The sequence below is a fragment of the Theropithecus gelada genome, chromosome X, assembly GCF_003255815.1.
Source record: "Theropithecus gelada isolate Dixy chromosome X, Tgel_1.0, whole genome shotgun sequence".
NCBI lineage: Eukaryota > Metazoa > Chordata > Mammalia > Primates > Cercopithecidae > Theropithecus > Theropithecus gelada.
Genome location: NC_037689.1, coordinates 9,983,978 through 9,998,353, shown reverse-complemented (window position 1 = coordinate 9,998,353; position 14,376 = coordinate 9,983,978). Strand labels below are relative to the sequence as shown.

General features: G+C 49.0%; 1 protein-coding gene across 1 annotated transcript in view; it reads right to left on the bottom strand.

The window, feature by feature from the left end:
* WDR45 (WD repeat domain 45) overlaps positions 1-12,596 on the bottom strand; it is a 30,139-nt gene extending 17,543 nt beyond the window's left edge. The window contains exon 1 of the mRNA XM_025371914.1: positions 12,010-12,596. The gene's annotated coding sequence lies outside the window, so the exon portion shown is untranslated. The remainder of the gene's footprint in view (positions 1-12,009) is intronic.
* Positions 12,597-14,376: the final 1,780 nt, after the last annotated feature.

Here is a 14,376-nt window from a genome sequence, read left to right as displayed (position 1 = left end):
CCTTTTTTTTTTTTTTTTTTTTTTTTTTTTTTTTTTGAGACAGTCTCTCTCTCTGTCGCCCAGGCTGAAGTGCAGTGGCGCCATCTCGGCTCATGGCAAACTCCGCCTCCCGGGTTCATGCCATTCTCCTGCCTCAGCCTCCCGACTGGCGCCAGCCACCTTGCCCGGCTAATTCTTTTTTTTTTTTTGTATTTTTGGTAGAGACGGGGTTTCACCGTGTTAGCCAGGATAGTCTTCATCTCCTGACCTCGTGATCCACCCGCCTCGGCCTCCCAAAGTGCTGGGATTACAGGTGTGAGCCACTGCGCCCGGCCTCCAATAACTTTTATAGAGGGACTCTATAAAAGTGGCTCTATAAAAGTGGCTCATGCTTGCAATTCCAGCACTTTGGGAGGTTGAGGCGGGTGGATCACTTGAGCTCAGGAGTTCGAGACCAGCCTGGCCAACATGGCAAAACCCTATCTTTACCAAAAATACAAAAATTAGCTGGGTGTGATGGTGCATGTCTGTAATTCCAGCTACTTCAGAGGCTGAGGCAGGAGAATCACTTGAAACCGGGAGGCGGAGGTTGCAGTGAGCCGAGATCGCACCACTGCACTCCAGCCTGAGTAACAGAGTGAGACTCCGTCTCAAAAAGAAAGAAGGAATTTAGGGCCGGGCGCGGTGGCTCAAGCCTGTAATCCCAGCACTTTGGGAGGCCGAGGCGGGTGGATCACGAGGTCAGGAGATCGAGACTATCCTGGCTAACATGGTGAAACCCCGTCTCTACTAAAAATACAAAAAAAAAAACTAGCCGGGCGTGGTGGCGGGCGCCTGTAGTCTCAACTACTTGGGAGGCTGAGGCGGGAGAATGGCGTGAACCCGGGAGGCGGAGCTTGCAGTGAGCCGAGATCACGCCACTGCACTCCAGCCTGGGAGACACAGCGAGACTCCGTCTCAAAAAAAAAAAAAAAAAAAAAAAGAAAGAAAGAAGGAATTTAGAAAAGAGTTCATATTCAGATGCATTTATATAAAGCTCTTAAAAAGGCAAAATATGCCAGGCGCAGTGGCTCACGCCTGTAATCCCAGCACTTTGGAAGGCCGAGGCGGGTGGACCACAAAGTCAGGAGATCGAGACCATCCTGGCTAATACGGTGAAATCCTGGGTCTACAAAAAATTAGCCAGATGTGATGTCACTTGCCTGTAGTCCCAGCTACTCCGGAGGCTAAGGCAGAAGTGCTTGAACCTGGGAGGCGGAGGTTACAGTGAGTGAGACCACGCCATTGCACTCCAGCCTGGGCGACAGAGTGAGACTCCATCTCAAAAGAAAAAGGCAAAATATAACAAAGTATATTTTGTATACTTTGTTATATTTTGTATCCCATAGTAACAAAGCAGATGAATGGTTGCTTGGGGATGAGGTGGGGCGGTAGGAAGGGATTACAAACGAGCATGAGGAAACCTGGAGACGATGATACATTCGCTATCTTGATTATGGTGATGGTTTCATGAGTGTATGTATATGTTATTTTTTTCAAAACAAATACCTAACACTTCTGTTTCTTGGACCAAATTTTTTTTTTTTACTTACCATGCCCCCACCACCTGCTTGGACCAAAATGTAATACCTATTTATGTCCTAAAAAAAAAGTAGCATTTTAGAAAATCAACAACACATAGAAAAAAAAAAAAAACTGTTAAGGCCGGGCGCGGTGGCTCAAGCCTGTAATCCCAGCACTCTGGGAGGCCGAGGCGGGTGGATCACGAGGTCAGGAGATAGAGACCATCCTGGCTAACATGGTGAAACCCCGTCTCTGCTAAAAATACAAAAAACTAGCCGAGCGTGGTGGCGGGCACCTGTAGTCCCAGCTACTCCGAGGCTGAGGCGGGAGAATGGCGTGAACCCGGGAGGCGGAGCTTGTAGTGAGCCGAGTTCGCGCCACTGCACTCCAACCTGGGCAACATAGCGAGACTCCGTCTCAAAAAAAAAAAAAAAAAAAAGAAAGAAAAAGGAAAAAAAAACTGTTAAATAACTACAATTGCTTATTAATTGATGCATGTTTGTTAGACTCTGCACACCTTCCCAAACCTTAATCAGATTGTATGATATCACCTAAATGAGTTGATCCATGCTGATTTTTGTCAGGTGTTTGCTTTTTATCACAGTAACTGCTGTAAACCCAGCTTTGCAAAGAGATGTCATTGAAAGAAAAGTAGTTTAATGTAACTTTGAAACTTTGAACTCCCTTGAATAGTTTATGAGGTATCTGATATGTTGAGTACCCATATATTTCCCTCAAACAATTTAAAGTATCTTGCAGTGTCCCTGAGAATTCACTATGGCATTCTGAGGTGCCTCAACACAGTTTGGGAACTGCAATCCTAACTCATGCAGGTCTGTGTTTCCTTGTTCTGTTTCTTTTCACTTAGTATTTTTTTTTGTTGTTGTTGTTTTGTTTTGTTCTGTTTTGTTTTTTAGAGGGAGTCTCACTCTGTCACCCAGGCTGGAGTGCAGTGGTGCCATCTCGGCTCACTGCAACTTCTGCTTCCTGGGTTCAAGCAATTCTCCTGCCTCAGCCTCCCGAGTAGCTGGGATTACAGGCGCACGCCACCACGCTCAGCTTATTTTGTATTTTTAGTAGAGACGGGGTTTCACCGTATTAGCCAAGCTGGTCTTAAACTCCCGACCTCAGATGATCTGCCTGCCTCGGCCTCCCAAAGTGCTGGGATTACAGGCATGAGCCACTGTGCCCGGCCTAGTATTATTAATATTTTTATTTTATTTTTTGAGATGGAGTCTTGCTCTGTTGCCAGGCTGGAGTGCAGTGGCGTGATCTCTGTTCACTGCAACCTCTCCCTCCCGGGTTCAAGCCATTCTCCTGCCTCAGCCTCCCAAATAGCTGGGATTACAGGTGCCCACCACCACGCCCGGCTAATTTTTGTATTTTTAGTAGAGACGGGGTTTCACCACGTTGGCCAGGATGGTTCGATCCCCTGACCTCGGCCTCCCAAAGTGCTGGGATTACAGGCATGAGCCACCGCACCTGGCCAGTATTATGTGTTTTTTTTTGTTTATTTTTGAGATGGAGTCTTGCTCTTTCGCCCAGGCTGGAGTGCAGTAGCGCTATCTCGGCTCACTGCAAGCTCCACCTCCCGGGTTCATGCCATTCTCCTGCCTCAGCCTCCGGAGTAGCTGGGACTACAGGCGCCCACCATTGTGCCCGGCTAATTTTTTGTATTTTTAGTGGAGATGGGCTTTCACCGTGTTAGCCAGGATGGTCTCGATCTCCTGACCTCATGATCCACCCGCCTTGGCCTCCCAAAATGCTGGGATTATTGGTGTGAGCCACCGTGCCAGGCCCAGTATTATGTTTTTAAGCTTGATACTTTGTTTTCTTTTAATAGAGAGGTCTTGAGGTCTCACTATGTTGCCCAGGCTAATCTTTTTTTTTTTTTTTTTTTAGACGGAATTTTGCTCTTGTCACCCAGGCTGGAGTGCAATGGCACAATCTCGGCTCACTGCAACCTCTACCTCCCGGGTTCAAGCAATTCTCCTGCCTGGGATTACAGGCTTGAGCTGCCGAGCCTGGCCAGTCCAGGCTAATCTTGAACTTCTGGGCTCAAGTAATCTTCCCATCTCAGTCTTCCAGAGTGCTAGGATTACAGGCGTGAGCCACCACAATCAGCCTTCTTTTTCTTCTTCTTCTTTTTTTTTTAAATGAGTCACGGTTTCCCTCTGTCACTCACACTGGAATGCAGTAGTATGATCATAGTTCACTGCAGCCTCAAACTCCTGGGCTCAAGCAATCCTCCCACTTCAGCCTCCCAAGTAGCTGGGACTACAGGCACACTTCACCATGCCCAGCTTTTTAAAACATTTTTTTTTTGTCAAGATGTGGTCTCATTATGTTGACCAGGCTGGTCTCAAACTGCTGGCCTCAAGTGATTCTCCCACCTTCTTCTCCCAAAGTGCTGGGATTACAGGTGTGACCCACCTCGCCTGGCCCGGGGTGTCTTTTTTTTTTTTCGAGACAGAGTCTCACTCTGTCGCCCAAGCTGGAGTGCAGTGGTGTGATCTCAGCTCACTGCAACCTCCACCTCCTGGGTTCAAGCAATTCTCCTACCTCAGCCTCCCCAGTAGCTGGAATTACAGGCATGCACCACCACGCCTGGTTATTTTCTGTATTTTTAGTAGAGACCAGGTTTCACCATGTTGGCCAGACTGTTCTCATAGGGTGTCTTTAGCATGGAACTCACAAGGTCCGCTCATTCATTTGTGTATTACCTCCCAGGCTTAGCATGGTGCTTGGACCTCTATAAGGAGGCAATGTATGTTAAGAGAGACAGGAGGGGTCAGGTGCGGTGGCTCACACCTGTAATCCCAGCACTATGGGAGGCCAAGGCGGGCAGATCACTTGAGGCCAGGAGTTCGAGACCAGCCTGGCCAACATGGCAAAACCCCGTCTCTACTAAAATTGCAAAAATTAGCCATGCATGGTGGTGTACGCCTGTAATCCCAGCTATTTAGGAGGCTGAGACATAATTGCTTGAACCCGGGAGTTTGAGGTTGCAGTGAGCTGAGATCGCCCCACTGCACTCCAGCCTGGGTGAAAGAATAAGACTGACTCAAATAAAAAAATTTTTTTTTTTTTTTGTAGAGACGGGGTGTTTCCCCAGGTTGCCCAAGCTGTAACTGTACTTTAAAAGACACAATACACTAGAGATGTCATTAGAGTTAGGTAGATTATTATCTTAATTGACCCTAAATTCACTATTTTGGAGCTAAGCAACCAATTACAGCCTGGTAATATATTCACCTGCTCCCTAGATGGAGGTTCTGTGAAGGCAGAAGCTCTGTCCATGTTGTTTACTGTAGGGCTGAACACTGACCTTGACACACAGTTGGCACTCAAAATTATATGCTGAATGAGAGAATTTTGATTAGGTGGATCTAATGCATTTGAAATAATTCATAGGGCTGGGCATGGTGGCTCAAGCCTGTAATCCTAGCACTTTGGGAGGCTGAGGCGGGCGGATCACCTGAGGTCAGGAGTTTGAGACCAGCCTGGCCTCAGCCTCCCTAGTAGCTGGGATTACAGGCATGCACCACCACGCCTGGCTAATTTTTTATTTTTAGTAGAGACGGGGTTTCTCCATGTTGGTCAGGGTGATCTCAAACTCCCAACCTCACGTGATCCGCCTGCCTCGGCCTCCCAAAGTGCTGGGATTACAGGCATGAGCCACCGTGCCCAACCATCCAGGACATCTCTTGACCCTGTGATTCAGCTTTCCCTCTGCAAAGGGAGCATGCATTTTAGTGAAAGTTTAGAAGAATTACAGTGATATCACTTTCATGAATGAAAATTGCCTACTTGACTACAGGGGACCATTTGTGAAAATTACTGTTGCGGCTGGGCATGCTGCCTCACACCTGTAATCCCAGCACTTTGGGAGGACAAGGTGGGAGGATTTCTTGAGCCCAGGAGTTCGAGACCAGCCTGGGAAACATGGCAAAATTCCATCTCTACAAAAAATACAGGCTGGGCACGGTGGCTCACACCTGTAATCCCAGAACTTTGGGAGGCCGAGGTGGGCGAGCCTCCTGAGTAGCTGAGACTGCACCACTACATCTGGCTTTTTTTTTTTTTTTTTTTTTTTTTTGAGGCGGTATCTCGCACTGTCACCCAGGTTAGAGTGCAATGGCGTGATCTGGGCTCACTGCAACCTCTGCCTCCCAGGTTCAAGCAATTCTCTACCTCAGCCTCCTGAGTAGCCGGGATTACAGGCGCCCGCTGCCATGCCTGGCTATTGTTTTTGTAATTTTTTTAGTAGAGATGGGGTTTTACCAAGTTGGCCAGGCTGGTCTTGAACTCCTGACCTCATGATCCACCTGCCTCAGCCTCCCAAAGTGCTGGGATTACAGGCGTGAGACACCGCACCCGGCCACATCCGGCTAATTTCTCTATGTCAGGGTTTCTCTATGTCGCCTAGGCTGGTCATGAACTCCTGGGCTCAAGTGATTTGCTCGCCTTGGCATCTCAAAGTGCTGAGATTACAGGCATGAGCCACTGCACCTGGCCTATAACGCAAATTTTATTTTTATATATTTTTTTTCTGAGGCAGAGTTGCAGAGGCTGGAGTGCAGTGGTGCGATCTTGGCTCGCTGCAACCTCCGCCTCCCAGGTTCAAGCGATTCTCCTGCCTCAGCCTCCCAAGTAGCTGGGATTACAGGCGCCCGCCACCACGCCTGGCTAATTTTTTTTTTTTTTCTGAGATGGAGTTTTGCTCTGTCACCCAGGCTAGAGTGCAGTGGTGCAATCTTGGCTCACTGCAACAACCTCTGCCTCCCAGGTTCAAGCGATTCTTCTGCCTCAGCTTCCCGAGTAGCTGGGATTTCAGATGTGCGTCACCATACCCAGCTAATGTTTGTATTTTTAGTAGAGATGGGGTTTCACCATGTTGGCCAGGCTGGTCTCGACCTCCTGACCTCAGGTGATCCACCTGCCTCGGCTTCCCAAAGTGCTGAGATTACAGGCATGAGTCACTACACCCGGCCGATAAGACTATTACTACTTAATCAGAAAAAAAGTTTCGAAAGGTTGGATATTTTTAAACATTGAAAAAGTATTTTTTGCCGGACACGGTGGCTCATGCCTATAATCCTAGCACTTTGGGAGGCGGAGGCAGGAGTTCAACACCAGCTTGGCCAACATTGTGAAACCCCATCTTAAAAATTAGCAGATGTGCATGCTTGAACCCAGGAGACAGAGGTTGCAGTGAGGTGAGATCATGCCACTGAACTCCAGCCTGGGTGACATAGCAAGACTGTCTCAAAAAAAAAAAAAAAAAAAGTTAAGACATGATTTCCATGATTGTGGCTTAAGAAATACTGACACTAAAACTACCTTGAAAATAAGAATATATTTTGTCTAGAAATAAATTATATTATTTGAAATAATGATTAAGTTTTCATTTGGTTCACTAATTCCATAAGGTCATAAAACAGATAACATAAAAGCTTCCATGGTTCTATTTATATGGACATTAGAAGGAACTTGCAGGTGCTACTGTAATTCCTCAATGTATTGTTTCAGCAGTACTAACTTAATGCAGATATAGTTTTGATTAAGTTTTACTTTTTTTTTTTTTGAGACGGAGTCTCGCTCTGTCGCCCAGGCTGGAGTACAGTGGCGCGATCTCAGCTCACTGCAAGCTCCGCCTCCTGGGTTCACGCCATTCTCCTGCTTCAGCCTCCTGAGTAGCTGGGACTACAGGCACGCCTGGCTAATTTTTTGTATTTTTAGTAGAGATGGGGTTTCACCATGTTAGCCAGGATGGTCTCGATCTCCTAACCTCGTGATCCACCCGCCTCGGCCTCCCAAAGTGCTGGGATTACAGGTGTGAGCCACTGTGCCCAGCCAAGTTTTACATTGTTAAGCTATCCATGTTCTCTTGGGAACTGAACTTTTTTTCCTCTTGATGCTTTGGATTTGACACTGTACTTGACTTTTTATGTAGTAACTGACATGTGCCGGAGTTGGCATCTTCCCCCAAGTTCAAGCATCATGAGTAACTCTTGCTTATCTTTTTTTTTTTTTTTTTTGAGACAGGTTTTGCTGTCGCCTAGGCTGCAGTGCAGTGGCGTAATCATGGCTCATTGCAGCCTCAACTGCCTGAGCTCACACGATCCTCCCACCTCAGCCTCCCATGTAGCTGAGACTACAGGCATGCACCACCACACCCAGCTAAATTTGTTTATTTTTGTAGAGACTAGGTTTCACTATGTTGCCCAGGGTGGTTTTGAACTCTGGAGCTCAAGCGATCCTCCTGTCTCAGCCTCCCAAAATGTTGGCATTATAGGCATGAGCCACTGCACCTTGCCTTGCTTATCTTTATAGATTCAAATGGTAGGCATTTCCCATCACCTAATTCCTTTTTTTGTTGTTGTTGAATAGGGTCTTGCTCTGTTACCCAGGCTAGAGGGTAGTGGCCCAATCACAGCTCATGCAGCCTCAATCTTTTGGACTCAAGAAATCCTCCTGCCTCAGTCTCACAAAGTGCTGGTATTACAGGCATGAGCCACCAGGCTTGGCAAGTGATGAAATTTTTTATTTTTAATTTTTTTTGAGACGGAGTTTCACTCTGTCGCCAGGCTGGAGTGCAGTGGCACAATCTCGGCTCACTACAACCTCCGCCTCCTGGGTTCAAGCAATTCACCTGCCTCAGCCTCCTGAGTAGCTGGGACTACAGGTGTGCGCCACCATGCTCGGCTAATTTGTGTATTTTTAGTAGATACGGGGTTTCACCATGTTGGCCAGGATGGTCTCGATCTCTTGACCTCGTGAGCTGCCCACCTCAGCCTCCCAATGTGCTGGGATTACAGGCATGAGTTACCGCGCCTGACCGGCAAGTGATGAAATTCTTATAATTTAAATGGCTACAGACTTAAAAGGCAAGCTATACACATTGAAGAATTTTTATTTTAGCGTTTGTACTATTCAAATAGGCCCATTCTTTTATTAATAAGCTAAATATTTTATTTTCCTCCCCCATCTTCTTTATTTGTAATACTTTTGGGTGTGTTTCTTTTACTTTTTATTTTTATTTATTTATTTTTTTTGACAGAGTCTCGCTCTGTTGCCCAGGCTGGAGTGCAGTGGCTGGATCTCGGCTCACTGCAAGCACCTCCCGGGTTTATGCCATTCTCCTGCCTCAGCCTCCGGAGTAGCTGGGACTACAGGCGCCCACCACCTCGCCCGGCTAGTTTTTTCATATTTTTTAGTAGAGACGGGATTTCACTGTGTTAGCCAGGATGGTCTCGATCTCCTGACCTCGTGATCTGCCCGTCTCGGCCTCCCAAAGTGCTGGGATTACAGGCTTGAGCCACCGAGCCCAGCCGTTTCTTTTATTTAAGTATGCAGAACAGATAAGAAAGGGTGTGTTTCTGTTATTTATTTATGTGAAATGGAGTTTCACTTTTGTTGCCCAGGTTGAAGTGCAGTGGCATGATCTCAGCTCACTGCAACCTCACCTCTGGGGTTCAAGTGATTTTCCTGCCTCAGCCTCCTGAGTAGCTGGTATTACAGGCGCCCACCACTACCCCCAGCTAATTGTTTTGTTTTGTTTTTTTGTTTTTTTGAGATGCAGTCTCACTCTGTCACCAGGCTGGAGTGCAGTGGCGTGATCTGGGCTCACTGCAACCTCCACCTCCTGGGTTCAAGCGATTCTTCTGCCTCAGCCTCCCAAGTAGCTGAGACTACAGGCATGCGCCACCATGCCCAGCTCATGTTTTTGTATTTTTAGTAGAGATGGGGTTTCACAATGTTGGCTAGGATGGTTTCAAGCTCCTGACCTTAGGTGATCTGCCCACCTCGGCCTCCCAAAGTGCTGGGATTACAGGCATGAGCCACCGCGCCCGGCCTCCTCCAACTAATATTTGTATTATTATTATTATTATTATTATTTTTTTTTTTTGAGACGGAGTTTTGCTCCTGTTACCCAGGCTGGAGTACAATGGCACGATCTCGGCTCACTGCAACCTCCGCCTCCCAAGTTCAAGTGATTCTCCTGCCTTGGTCTCCAGAATAGTTGGAATTACAGGCATTAGCCACCACACCTGGCTAATTTTTTATATTTTTAGTAGAGACAGGGTTCCACCATGTTGGTCAGGCTGGTCTTGAACTCCTGACCTCAGGTGATTCACCTGCCTTGGCCTCCCAAAGTGCTGGGATTACAGGCATGAGCCATCGTGCCTGGCCTATTTATTTATTTTTTGAGATGAGGTCTCACTGTGTTGCCCAGGCTAGAGTGCAGTGGTGCGATCATGGCTCACTGCAGCCTCTAATTGCAAGGCTTAAGTGATCCTCCCACATCAGCCTTCTGAGTAGCTGGGACCACAAGTGTGCACCACCAAACTGGGCTAATTTTTTTGTAATTTTTGTAGAGATGGGGTCTCATATTGCCCAGATTGGTCTCAAACTCCTGGCCTCAAGTACTCTCTCTTTAAAAAAGATAATACTGCAGGGCATGGAGGCTCATGCCTGTAATCCCAGCACTTTGGGAGGCTGAGGTGGGCGGATCACTTGAGGTCAGAAGTTTGAGACCAGTCTGGCCAACATGGCAAAATGTGGTCTCTACTAAAAATACAAAAATTAGCCAGGAGTGGTGGTGAGCACCTGTAAATTCCATCTACTCAGGAGGCTGAGGTGTGAGAATTGCTTGAACCTGGGAGGCAGAGGTTGCAGCGAGCCAAGATCGTGCCACTACATTCCAGCCTGGGCAACAGAATGAGAACCTATCTCAAAAAGAAAAAGAAAAAGAAAAAGAAAAGGTAATACAGGCTGGACGCAGTGGCTCATGCCTGTAATTCCAGCACTTTGGGAGTCTGAGGCAGAAGGATTGCCTGAGCGCAGAAATTTGAGACCAGCAGAGCAACATCGTGAGACCTCATCTCTACAAAAAATAAAAAATTTGCCAGGTATAGTGTGACGCACCTGTACTGCAAGCTACTTGGGGGGCTGAGGTGGGAGGATGGCTTGAGCACAGGATGTCCAGACTGCAGTGAGCCATGAATTCATCATTGTACTCCAGCCTGGGTGACAAAGTAATAAATACTCTGTCTCTCCCTGCCCCCCGCAAAAGGAGTTAATATAGCTTATTGTATGTTTGGTTATACTATACTATAATCTTTAGAACAAAATCCCAAACAAAAACAATGCACCCCTCACTTCCTATGGCACCTGAGTGGCAAAACTGAAGTATATACACAGTATTATACAAAAGTGAAGTATAAATGTTACAAAGCCAGCCACTCTCAGAAACATCCAGAGGAGGGGCCTGGTGCAGTGGCTCACGCCAGTAATCACAGCACTTTGGGAGGCCCAGGCCGGTGGATCACCTGAGGTCAGGTGTTCGAGACCATCCTGGCCAACATGGTGAAACCCCATCTCTATTAAAAATACAAAAATTAGCTGGGTGTGGTGGTGCATGCCTGTAGTCCCAGCTACTCGGGAAGCTGAGGCAGGAGAATCGCTTGAACCCGGGAGGCAGATGTTGCAGTGAGCCGAGATTGAGCCACTGCACTCCAGTATGGCGACAGAGTGAGATTCTNNNTGGGCGGAAATGAAGCCCCCGCCCCCCAGAATGGCAAAAAAGTGAAATTTTTTCCAAAAAAAAAAAAAAAAAAAAAAAAAAATCGGCCGGGTGCGGTGGCTCAAGCCTGTAATCCCAGCACTTTGGGAGGCCGAGACGGGCGGATCACGAGGTCAGGAGATCGAGACCAGCCTGGCTAACATGGTGAAACCCCGTCTCTACCAAAAAAATACAAAAAACTGGCCGGGCGAGGTGGCGGGCGCCTGTAGTCCCAGCTACTCGGGAGGCTGAGGCAGGAGAATGGCGTAGACCCGGGAGGCGGAGCTTGCAGTGAGCTGAGATCCGGCCACTGCACTCCAGCCTGGGCGACAGAGCAAGACTCTGTCTCAAAAAAAAAAAAAAAAAAAAAAAATCCAGAGGTAACTAAGTGCCCATACTTCAACTGAACCTTTGATGAGTGCTACCCAGTACTCCAGTCCCCACACACTCAGTTAAAATAGCAACCTTTTCCCTCATCCCTAAGAGGGATAAAATAACAATCTAAGAGGGAGGGAAAGAACAGTGTTTCTTGGGACCAGACCTGATATCAAGGTTGGCTGTTTTCAGCAGTGGAAGCAGCACTGCACTATTGGAGTTTCCAGGCTAATTAAGGGAAATTTTTCCCACTTGGTGAAGGCTGGGGCCTCAGGACTCAGGCTTCCTAACATTTTGGGCACCCAGTTAAAAGATCAACAGTCCCCTTTCCCTTCAGCATGTGACTCACCCCAGGGCAATGAATTGGGCCCACTGCTCCATCTACATCTATATCCCTATAAATCATGGATTTATACATATTGGTATATGCGTTTATAATGCTTGTAATATATACTTCTATTTCAACTTACATATATATATAATGTAACAATTTCAACCTGTAAAGAGGTAAGTAGTCACCTCACCTATGATATGGATTAAATAAGACGTGTCAACGCAGCCATCCTGCCCCAGCCGACCAGACCTTAATGCTCCAAAACCATCAGTTTGCGCCTGGAAAACTGGGGAAAGTGTTTATTCCCTTACACACGCTTCGCCAAAGGCCCTGACACTTAGGGCTTTTTCACTGCTGCCAACGTTGGACTCGCTTGTGAGGAGTACAGTTAATCTAACTTTGGTACACTGTATCCAGAGACCACAGAGGGCTCGCTCTGCGATTTATGGTGCGAGGAGGAGCAGACACCCTCTGTGCCCGTCCTACTCCTGCAGATTAAACTCAAAGCCACACTTTCCAGAGTGAGAAACGGACAGTAAATGAACGCAGGAACCACGGTGCGCAGGCAGAGAACCCCGCCGGGTTTGCTACGAAGGTTGCAGTGGAAGCGCCCACAGCACCAGGCGCCACGGCCCGGTGTGTGACCTCACTAACTTCCATCAATGCGCACCCTGTCCTGCCCCTTCACGGGCGAACAACCCCACACGAGGCAGTGGTGTGGGAACCAGCACCCGGAACCGTAAAAGCTGGGCTTTCCCCGAGCCGAGGCACTGGACTGGCACCCACTGCTCATGCCCCAGAGCGGCGACGAATGGGAGCCCGGCGCACAGGGGCGGAGGCGCGCCCGGGCAGCTACGGAGAAGCGCCAGTCATCGACCAATCAGATCATCACCGTCAATGTCATCGACCAATCAGAGCCCACCGCGCCCCGGCCCTGAGCCAGTTGCTTGTTCCGCTGCGGGAGGGCTGGGTCAAGACTAAGCCTTTGCGGGAGAGGGCAATACGGTGGGCTGGAGAGAGGCCGAGGGCCGCTTGGGTCTGGGAGCGCCGAGAGGACGGGACGGGCACGAGCATGCCGGGACCCGCGCGGGGAAGGGGCTCTTTCCTTACCCCACACAAAAAGATGTGTCCGGGTTGGCCGCCACTGCCCAGTGTTGCGGCCCCAGGTGGACGCTTCCGTGCGCGCATCCCTGCCCCGCGCGTGGCCGGGCCATTCCAGGCTGTGGGCTGCGGGCTCTGGGCTCCGAGGATCGGACACTCTGGGGAGTGGACACCCCTAGGGTCACACAGACAGGGCTTTGGACACCCACAGGGGCACACACATTGGAGAGTGGGCACTCCTGGGCTCACACAGACCGAGGTGCAGTGAGGTAGGGCGTGCCCGCCCAGGGGTAGTTGGTGGTGGCTGAGGGTGAGGGCAAGGTAGGGACTGGGAGGACACTTCTGGTTCCCTGGCTGGGCCAGGGTTTTCCTGTGCAGATGAGGGGAGTAGGCCGGGGCCTCTGGTTGGCGGGGAGGGCTCCAGGAGCCTGTCCCAGTCCTGCAGGCGTCTGGCTGAGCCTCACAGAAGGGAGCTCTGAGATGGGCTGTGCAGCAGGGGAAAGAAGAGGGAGGTCGGTCGCCTGTTCTGGGTTCTTGACCATTCACCACTGGTGGTGGAACCTGGAAGTCTGAGGGAGGAGGGTGGGGAGGCGCTTGAGGGACGGGGTCTAGGCGTCAGGAATGATAGCTCTTTGATCCAAGTTACTCAGTAATGGATAATTTTAACACGTGCCAACCTCTCCTGATTACATGAATAATTTCACTGCGTCTTCACAACAACCTTAACTACTATTATCATCGTTGCGTTCTGGATGAGAGACCTAAGGCCCTGTAGGGGTTACCAGAAGGCACACAGCTGAGCAGGGCCAGGGTCAGGCTGTGCACTCTGGACTCTGTTCTGACCACTGCATCATTGACTCTACAGATGTCTCTGCTTTCTGTGCTCACCCTGTCCTCATTCCGCCCCCGGCAGGACTGAGGGCCCCTGAAGCATCCATTTGCCCACAGCACCAGTGAACTGTGTAGAACTCTCTGTGCGAGGGAGCTGGCCCCTGCGCACTCTTGAGTCGTTTTTCTTCCCTGGTTCCCCAGGCAGGGGCAGTGAAGAGAGGACAGGGAAGCCTTGTAAGAAGAGGGCAGTAAATCACAGCATAGTTATCCAGACTGTGCAATTATTTACTTAGTGCATGAAGGGTCTTGTGCTAGGTGGTGGGGATACCGCACTGAACCAGACAGACAAGGGTCCTGTTCCTGCCTGCCCTCGGGGTGTGTTTTGGGAATTCCTCCTTGAGGCTGCTTTGGCATTGAATGGGCAGAGGTCTGGTGCTAGGGGGCAGCCCCACACCAGCAAGACTTGTAATGTACATGAATGTGAATGTCATTTCAGGATGGTAAAAGGAGGCCTCCTGAAATTTTTTTTTTTTTTTTTTGTCTGACAGAGTTTCGCTCTTGTTGCCCAGGCTGGAGTGCAATGGCGCGATCTCGGCTCACCCCAACCTCCGCCTCCCGGGTTCAA